Source organism: Etheostoma cragini, chromosome 17 (assembly GCF_013103735.1).
Source record: "Etheostoma cragini isolate CJK2018 chromosome 17, CSU_Ecrag_1.0, whole genome shotgun sequence".
NCBI classification, from domain to species: Eukaryota; Metazoa; Chordata; class Actinopteri; order Perciformes; family Percidae; genus Etheostoma; species Etheostoma cragini.
In genome coordinates, this window is record NC_048423.1 from 173,920 (window position 1) to 183,647 (window position 9,728).

General features: G+C 40.9%; 1 protein-coding gene and 1 long non-coding RNA gene across 2 annotated transcripts in view; one reads left to right on the forward strand and one right to left on the reverse strand.

Annotated features, from left to right (window-relative positions):
- Positions 1 to 9,728, reverse strand: part of LOC117960513 (intersectin-1-like) — a 33,897-nt gene that overhangs the window by 7,517 nt on the left and 16,652 nt on the right.
- On the forward strand, positions 847 to 4,932 carry LOC117960466. The gene is made up of 3 exons (XR_004660162.1): positions 847 to 996; positions 3,247 to 3,441; positions 4,754 to 4,932. It is a non-coding gene; the product is annotated as an uncharacterized LOC117960466 (long non-coding RNA).

Genomic DNA, 9,728 nt, shown 5'->3' on the forward strand with positions numbered 1-9,728 from the left:
GTCCCCATGTTGCCCTCATGTTGTCCCCATGTTGCCCTCATGTTGTCCCCATGTTGCCCTCATGTTGTCCCCATGTTGTCTTCATGTTGTCCCCATGTTGCCCTCATGTTGCCCTCATGTTGCCCTCATGTTGCCCTCATGTTGCCCTCGTGTTGTCCCCATGTTGCCCTCATGTTGCCCCCATGTTGTCCTCATGTTGTCCCCATGTTGTCCCCATGTTGTCCGCATGTTGTTCTCATGTTGTCCCCATGTTGTCCTCGTGTTGTCCTCATGTTGTCCTCATGTTGTCCTATATCAATGTTCTTTTTAACTCCCCAAAATAACATGATTGATTCCACCCAACGCTCTTTGCCAAGTACAAATCTCTACTTTCATTAATTTTGGGGCGTCTTATTCAATTTTATAGCATTGTAAAACAAATGGAAGTGTTTTTGAAATAGTATTGAGTAAAAGTTGACATATTCCAGTCTGTGATTATCAACATCCCTTCCTTTAATTTTAGTCTAAAAAATTCCTAATTTCTGCTTTTCTAACTCAAACATTAGGTATAATTTCCTATAAATGAGGTTTATTGACCATCATTTCCAAAAAATAACTGAAAAATTTAATAAGCTAGTGTTACGTAGTGTTTAGAACGTCAAAAAAAATGAGAAACAAGCATCAAAAAAGTTGGAAAAAGTAACTAAAATGTAAGAAAAACTTAAAAACATTGATTAAAAGCCTCAACAAAAATTTTCAATTTTGACAGGAAGACAACACAAGGGTTAATAATTAATAATGGGATTGTATGTCATCTGCGGCACTTGCCTCTGTATTGTATGTCATATTTTGCAATTTACGACTAATAACACACTGTGTTCTGATTGGTTCAGGCCCGGGGGAAGAAGCGCCAGATAGGTTGGTTTCCGGCCAACTACGTGAAGCTGCTCAGTCCCAGCACCAGCAAGACCACCCCCACAGACCCCGCCCCCCCAAAACTGGCTCCTGCCAGCACAGGTACTCACACAGGTACACTCACGAATAAACACACGTACTGTGCCTTTAAAGTCCCGTAGCTACTTGGACAACATGGTGGGGTGACTAAATTACTGAGTTACTGCATACTCAATAATTACAATAATGCATATTTTACACCACAATTTGTGGTAAAGTAGTTGTTTTAAAAATAAAAAATTAATTAATAAATGATTTTAAAAAGTGGAAGTTTTGGTATTTTATTAAAATTAAGGCAAATATTCAAAACGTGTCATCTTTAAGTCACTTCAGTGTTTCCCTCTAACATTATATTAGAGATAGCACAGAGTATATACTGTACACATTGAAATAAGATTAATTGAATTATATTCACAGGAAGTATAGACATGTTACCTGTGTTCCTTATGAACTAAGAAATCACACTAAATTGTGAAGGAGATTACTTAATTCTTTGATTTAGATTTGCTGAAAAAAAAATACAGAACTACAGAAAAGACTACTCTGACTACAGACTCGAAATCAAGCATTTTCTTCTGTATCAATTTGGTGAATTTCCAAAATTGATTTGCGTAATGCTTATCTTACTTATTAGCTGTTATTTAATTGAGAAAAACAGCTAAATAAACCACATCCCCGCCAAGACAGTCAATCTAGTCCCTTAAGTTTGGTTGAAATTCAACTTACTGTACATGAATGTTGGCATAGAGTATTTTCTGGAGCTAATGACATTTACATTACAATTTTGATTGAGAAAAATATACAGTATATATACTATCTGTGTATGTATGTCCTGTGTAGATTAAAAGATATCTGGACGCTAGAAAAGGAAACGTATCATGACATAATGAAAGGGGAAATAGTCTCTGTAACAGTGGGATTAGAAAGCTTTGGGCCCCCCCCCAAAAAGATAGAAAAATCTCCAAAAGGCATCAAAAAACAGATTAGACGTTTGTATAAAATGTCAAAAAAAGTTAGATTTTATGAACACCTTGAATTCTCCATTATGTTGAGGTCAGAAGATTGTGAAGGCCATGGCAAAACCTTCAGTTTACGCCTCTTTGATGTAATCCACCATGGATTTTGAGGGGTGTTTATGGTCATTATCCATTTGTAGAAGCCATCCTCTCATTAACCTCATTTTATATAACAGTATATACTATCTGTGTATGTATGTCATGTGTAGATTAAAAGATATCTGGACGCTAGAAGAAGAAACGTATCATGACATAATGAAAGAGGAAATAGTCTCTGTAACAGTGGGGTTCAAAAGTTTGGGCCCCCCCCCCCCCCCCAGGTAAAAATGTGTATTAATGTGCATAAAGAAGCCAAGAAAAGATGGAAAAATCTCCCAAAGGCATCAAACGACAGATTAGACATTTGTATAATATGTCACAGAAAGTTAGATTTTATGAACACCTTGAATTTTCCATTATGTTGAGGTCAGGAGATTGTAAAGGCCATCGCAAAACCTTCAGTTTACGCCTCTTGATGTAATCCACCATGGATTTTGAGGGGTGTTTAGGGTCATTATCCATTTGTAGAAGCCATCCTCTCATTAACCTCATCTTATATAACAGTATATATTATCTGTGTATGTATGTCATGTGTAGATTAAAAGGTAAAAATGTGTATTAATGTGCAGAAAGAAGCCAAGAAAAGATGGAAAAATCTCAAAAAGACATCAAGTGACAGATCAGACGTTCGTATAATATGTCACAAAAAATTAGATTACACTTTCAAAATTACAGAAAACAAAAATATGGCGTCTGCAAAAGTCTGGGCCCCCTGCGGAGTTAATACCTTGAACCCCCCCCCCCTTGGAAACGCTTCTTGTAGCCAGCCAAGTGTCTTTAATCCTTGTTTGAGGTATCTTCGCCCATTCTTCCTTCCAAAAGTCTTCCAGTTCTTTGAGATTTCTGCTCCTTTAAGGTCTATCCATAGATTTACACTATGTTGAGGTCAGGAGATTGTGAAGGCCATGGCAAAACCTGCAGTTTACGTCTCTTGATGTAATCCAGCGTGGATTTTGAGGTGTGTTTAGGATCATTATCCATTTGTAGAAGGCCTCCTATCTTTAACTTCAGCTTTTTCACAGATGGCGTCAATTTAGCGTCCAAAAATCTGCTGAAATTCCAAAATAAAATCAAAAAGTTCTATTTTAACCTCATTGGTCCACAGAACTTGTTCCCACAATGCATCAGGGTTGTCTAAATGTTCATATGCAAACTTCTAACCCTGATTTTTTGTCAATGTGGGTCTCTGGTCCTGAAGCCGTGTGCCAGGTGATCGGCATGTACGACTACGTGGCCCAGAACGACGACGAGCTGGCCTTCCTGAAGGGTCAGGTGATCACGGTGCTCAACAAGGACGACTGTGATTGGTGGAAAGGAGAGCTCAACGGGAGGGAGGGTCTGTTTCCTAGCAACTACGTCAAGCTCACCACGGATACCGACCCGAGCACGCAGTGTGAGTACATGCAGGCCCACACACACACACACACACACACACACACACACACACACACACACACACACATATACACGCACACAATATACTAAAATTAACATGTTGACATACTCTCAATGGGAATACAAAGTAGTGTAACACTCGCACACAGTCACACACACACACACACACCCCCACACTCAAACACCACACACACACACACACACACACACGGACACACAGACACACAAACACACATTCACACATGTGCACACACACTATATACTAAAATTAACGTATGGACATACTCTGAATGGGAATACAAAGTAGTGTAACACTCACACACACACACACACACACACACACACACACACCCCAGAGCCAGGTGTGGAGATGCTGTCTCTCTCTCCGTGTTTGACCCTGGATTGGTTTGACCTTTCACCCTTCACCTCAACACTCCTTTGGGCCTCTTTGATAATTAACTCCCAGTCATGCAATGCCTCTGGGTGGTGTTTGTGTGTGTTTGTATGGTGTGTATGTGCATGCATGTGTGTGTTTATTTGCCACGCATGAGTGTGAAAGTGCTTCCCCTCTTCCTGCATGTGTCCTTTCAGCTGGATCCACCATAGATCTAGAGTTTCTAGAGCTGGCAGTTACCCTGGACTGGATATCTTTAGCCCAACTGAGCCAAAATTATAAAAACACACTAATTATCAGCAGTGGAAGAAGTATTCAGATCATTTACTTAAGTAAAAGTACTAATACCACACTGTAAAAATACTCTTACAAGTCAAAGTCCTGCATTAAAAAAATGTGACTTAAGTAAAAGTATGTAAGTATCATATGGTAAATGGCCTTAAAGTATTAAAAGTACTGAAGACAGTTCTATCCCTAATCACTATTTTAACATAGGGGGGTGTATACTTATGCCCCTGTATTTTAACATAGGGGGGTGTATACTTATGCCCCTGTATTTTAACATAGGGGGGTGTATACTTACGCCCCTGTATTTTAAGGAAGAACATTTATTTATTTTTAAAACGTTATTCATTCACAAAGAAAATTGGTGTCCTTAAAGGTTGGATTTTACCAAATTTTTTAATTAAGGCATTAAGATACATTTCCAAAAGATGATTTTTTAATTCCTCTTTTTAATCAACTTTAGCAGATCTAGATCCTCTATTTCTACGCTAGGTTAGCCCACACTTCCACACTCTCTGTCTTGCTGCACGCTCCACCCACCTAGCACCCGATTGGTTGTTGTTGTTGTTGTTGTTGTTGTGGTTTTGTTTAGTTGTTTTTGTTGATGTTGTTGTTGTCGTCCTCTCTCTAGGATCATATCATTACCCAGAACCCCCCTCTCCTCAAAGCCCTCAAAGAGACCCACTAGGCCACGCCCACTAGGCCACTCAACCAATGGGACAGCAGCAAGAGGTCATGGCGACTCTTCACCAATAGAAGCCAGAGAGAGAGAGAGAGAGACAGACAGACAGACAGACAGACAGACAGACAGACAGACAGACAGACAGTGACGTTAACACGCCCAGTGGTGGCGAGAACTCTGTCTATGTATGGCTCTGACTGGACTTGGCCAAACTCGGTTTACCTAAGGCTCTGGCTCCAAACAGGAGGGAGATCAGTAGTCAGGACTCCTCTCCAGCTTTCTTCTTCTCCTCTCCTCTCCTCCTTCATCTTTTTTCTTCTTCTTCTTTCCTTTCTGTTTTGTCCGTCGGAAGGCGGTGCGGTGCGTTAAGGAGGGAAAAGAGGAGGGGAGGAGCAGATTGAAGGAGAAGCTAAAAAGAGGAGACGAGACTATTGAGCTCCTAGATTGAACTAATGAACATGTTTTTGACTGGATCACAGTGACTGTATATTTACACACACACACACACACACACACACAAACACACACACACACACACACACACATTAACACATGCACTCATACACACAGCCCTATCTTAGCGTGGTACAGTGGATAGTGGGTCATTTTGTGGCTTAATGGGAGATTCTGTCATTAGAATCAGTAGCTCAGCTCATCTCACTCCCTCCCTCCTGTTTTCTTTTTAGGTTGTTTTTTTTTAACCTCGCTTTTCATTGGTTCAGCCGCTTTGTTCATCTGTCAATCAAAAGCGCTGGCTCCGCCCCATGCCTCACTAACCCCTCCCTTCCCACAGCTTCTCAGAAAGACCCACTATCTGCTGGAGGACAAGTCTCAATGTTAAAGTCTCCTCTCCTCTCCTCTCCTCTCCTCCTCTCTCCTCCTCTCCTCATTGCAAAGACTCCTCCCTCCTCCCTCCTCTTCCCTTCTTACTATTTCCCCCTACTCAAAAAAGGAGATGAAATAACGGAGGGGGGGAGGAAATGAGGCCGTATTGAGACGCTTTCCAGAGCAGTGAGTGCTAAGTTTCCAGCCCAGGATGCAGCTCCCTTCTATGGTCTTTCCATTTAGTGTGTTAGTTTGTCATCTCTTTGTCTGCTAGGGACGGAGGGAAGGAGGGAAGGAGGGACGGAGGGAAGGAGGGATGGTGGGATGGAGGGAAGGAGGGAAGGAGGCAAGGAGACATAGAAGGGAGCGAGCAGCTGGAATGGGAATGAGCCCGCTAGCTCAGCGCTAGAAATGGAAAGCCATGCTGTAACTGCTTAGCATCCTAGCTAACCAAATTACACACACACACACACACACACACACACAAACACACACACAGAACACAACAGGGTACAGAGACATTGGAGTGTGCACATGACCTGAAACACACAAACACACACACACCGACACACACACACCGACACACACACACCTCTCTCTCGTTCACACTCACACACAGTGGTAATGTTTTTATCCGTTGCAGTTTAACATTTTGAATGTGTATTAACTTTATCGGACCCGTTCCGTTGTTTTTGTTGTTGTTTTTTGTTTACATGTTAAGTGTTTTGTCTGTTGCTATGGCGATGAGAGGATGTCACACTGTTGAGGGCCAATGGACAATGGACGTGACACACAAGACAAGACAGATTTGGTACTCAATTTGTAAGGGGTGCAACGATTTGTCGTATAAATTAAAAAAAAAAAAAAAAAAACATCTTTGAATCATTCCAGTTTTAGGAATATTTTGACATTTCGAAAAACGCATTAATGTCTGTTAAGTATGAAGCTTGATTCTGATTGGCTGATTGATATGAGCTGATTAGCTTAGCATGAAACAGGAAGGACATAGAAACAACTAAGCCCGGCTCAAAACAACACTAGAAAACCTGTTTTTACATTTCTGTTTGTGGCTAAAACGGAGGAAACAAACTCAATCTGACTCGCTCAGGTCAGGTTAGGCTATGCTAGGCTATGCTAGGCTAGGCTAGGCTAGGCTATGCTATGCTACGCTAGGCTAGTGGATTTCAGGCTCTAGCTCTGTGCGTAACACACGTTGGCATGGATCTTCTTATCTAAAACTCAGTAAGAAAGCAATTAAGTAAGTAAGTAAGTACATTTCCCCAAAAACTATTCCTTTGAATAGCTCAGCTGTGTTTTTTTTTAGTTTTGGCTCAATTTGAACAAAACTAGCGTTCTTTTTAAGGAATTTGAGCTTTACCTCGTTGAATTTTCCACACTGCGATGCACCTTTTTAGAAGTATTTGTGCTCATTGTCGCCGTACTTCATGCACATAAAATAGCAGATTTTAAGCCTGGTTGACAAGGTGAAGCCTTGTTTGTCCCGAATAGAGCTGCACATTTTACATTTTAATTGATTTATCAATTTGAGTCATTTTTTTTAATGAAAAACCGATTCCAGCTTCTAATATGTGAATATTTTGTAGTTAATTCTCTCTTCTGTGCACTAAACTTAATATCTTTGAGTTGTTATGTGGACAAAAACAGACATTTGAGGACGTCATTTTGGACTTTTTATCAACCAAACAACTAATTTTATTAAATAATCAACCGATTAATCAGCTATGAAATTAATAATAATAATAATATAGTTAGTTGCAGCCCTAAATGAGCTTTTCTCGCCGTTAATCAGCTGTTTATGTTATAGCTTAATTAACAGCTATAACATAAATATATATATATAAATATGTATGTGTTGTACATTACCTGTTACTATGGTGACTATTGTCCCATTTCCAACAGAAACAACCTCTTATTTGTTCCCATAGCAACAGACTAGTGTTATAATGGTTGCCATATCAGATTTGTAATGTTTTTTTTTGTTTGTTTTTTTGTTTATCCAGATGACAGTATTGTAATTTTAACGTTTACTCTCAGAAACAAAACAAATATGAATGAAATGATTATTGATCCGCGCAACTTTTTATACAATGAGCAATAGAGTTGTTATTGTTGTTATTGTTGTTATTAACAACCTGCTTGGATCCCATTGGCTCCTCAAGTGTGTCAGTATTAGAGGGGAAGGTCTCTGATTGGCTGGTGAGACAAACTGAGGCTGGAGGCCCGGATTTGGGTTTGTTTGGGTCCTCACGGGACAGCGATATGAGCAGATCCTGGTTTTCAGGGTCAGAGAGAAGGTTTTTGTCAGCTTGGGACCCAATTGTTGAGAGTTCCCACATTTTAGGTTAGAACAAAGACCCACCTGGACCAGGGCCATGCTCCACACAGGGCTGTAGTACTTAGTCCGGTCTTGGACTTGAGTCCAAACTTGAGAGACCGTTTTTCTATGGTCTCGGACTTGTCTTGGACTCGCTAGTATCTGGACTTGGACTTGGACTTGTCTCGGCCACTGGTCTTGCCAGAAATGGCTTTTGGGCTTTGGGTCTGGACCGAGTCCAGGTGTCTTTATTATGTTGATATTAATATTGAAGGGAAAGTAAAACCCAAATGATGGTCTTGATACTGTAATGCATAAGACCTTTATTCCTGTCCTGGACTCGATCTTGACTCGGACTCTAACCTTTTTGGACTTGGTCTTGACTTGGACTCGACTAGTCCTGGTCTTGGACTTGTCTTGGACTCGACAAGTCCTGGTCTTGGACTTGTCTTGGACTCGACTAGTCCTGGTCTTGGACTTGAACCTTTTTGGACTCTGTCTTGGACTCGACTAGTCCTGGTCTTGGACTTGTCTTGGACTCGACTAGTCCTGGTCTTGGACTTGTCTTGGACTCGAACCTTTTTGGACTCTGTCTTGGACTCAACAAGTCCCGGTCTTGGCCTTGTCTTGGACTCAACTAGTCCTGGTCTTGGACTTGACTAGTCCTGGTCTTGGACTCAAACCTTTTTGGACTCTGTCTTGGACTCAACAAGTCCTGGTCTTGGACTTGTCTTGGACTCGACTAGTCCTGGTCTTGGACTTGTCTTGGACTCGACTAGTCCTGGTCTTGGACTCAAACCTTTTTGGACTCTGTCTTGGACTCGACTAGTCCTGGTTTTGGACTTGTCTTGGACTCGACTAGTCCTGGTTTTGGACTTGTTTTGGACTCAACTAGTCCTGGTCTTGGACTTGTCTTGGACTCGACTAGTCCTGGTCTTAGACTAGTCTTGGCCCGGACTAAGGTGGTCTTGACTACAGCCCTCTGGGTCCATTTTCCACGTATCTCTAAATATCTCTGCCTGTTACTACATGCTGACCCTCCCATTTGGTCCCTATTAGCATTAAGTTTACATCATTTTGGGAACTCAGTGTGGTGAAAGCAGCACATACTCTACATTTAAACATTTTTAACACATATGTCATGTTTCCCATTTTTATCACAACACCCACTCTGCTCTGAAGCAGGGCTCTGGTCTAGTCTAGTCTGGTTTAAATAAGAAATCCAAGCTCTGAATGATCTCTAGTTAATCTTATGAATGGTAACGGTTGGATTATAAATACCAACTCTGATGAATGGATGAATGGATTAACAGCCAAATGTAAACAGACTGCACATGGCGTCAGTTAGTGAATGAGTAAGTGAAAATAAAGCATGAATGTGCAATTTTATGGATGTGAATGGTCGGACTGATGAATGAATGAAATGTACAGAATGTTAGCGTTAGCATAGCATTGATAGTTAAAAAAAAACAACTAAGGTTTTATTGGTGGAGATGTTGATGAAGCGGTTAATGTGACTGGTCCTGATGATTAAATGGTCTTAGACAGACTACAGTGGACTGGCCTCGTTACTCTCTCTCACACACACACACACACACACACACACACATATACACACACACACACACACACACACACATATACACACAAATGTATCTGTCTTAAAGGTCCCATGACATGGTGCTTTTTAGATGCTTTTATATAGACCTTAGTGGTCCCTAATACTGTATCTGAAGTCTCTTTATATAGACCTTAGTGGTCCCT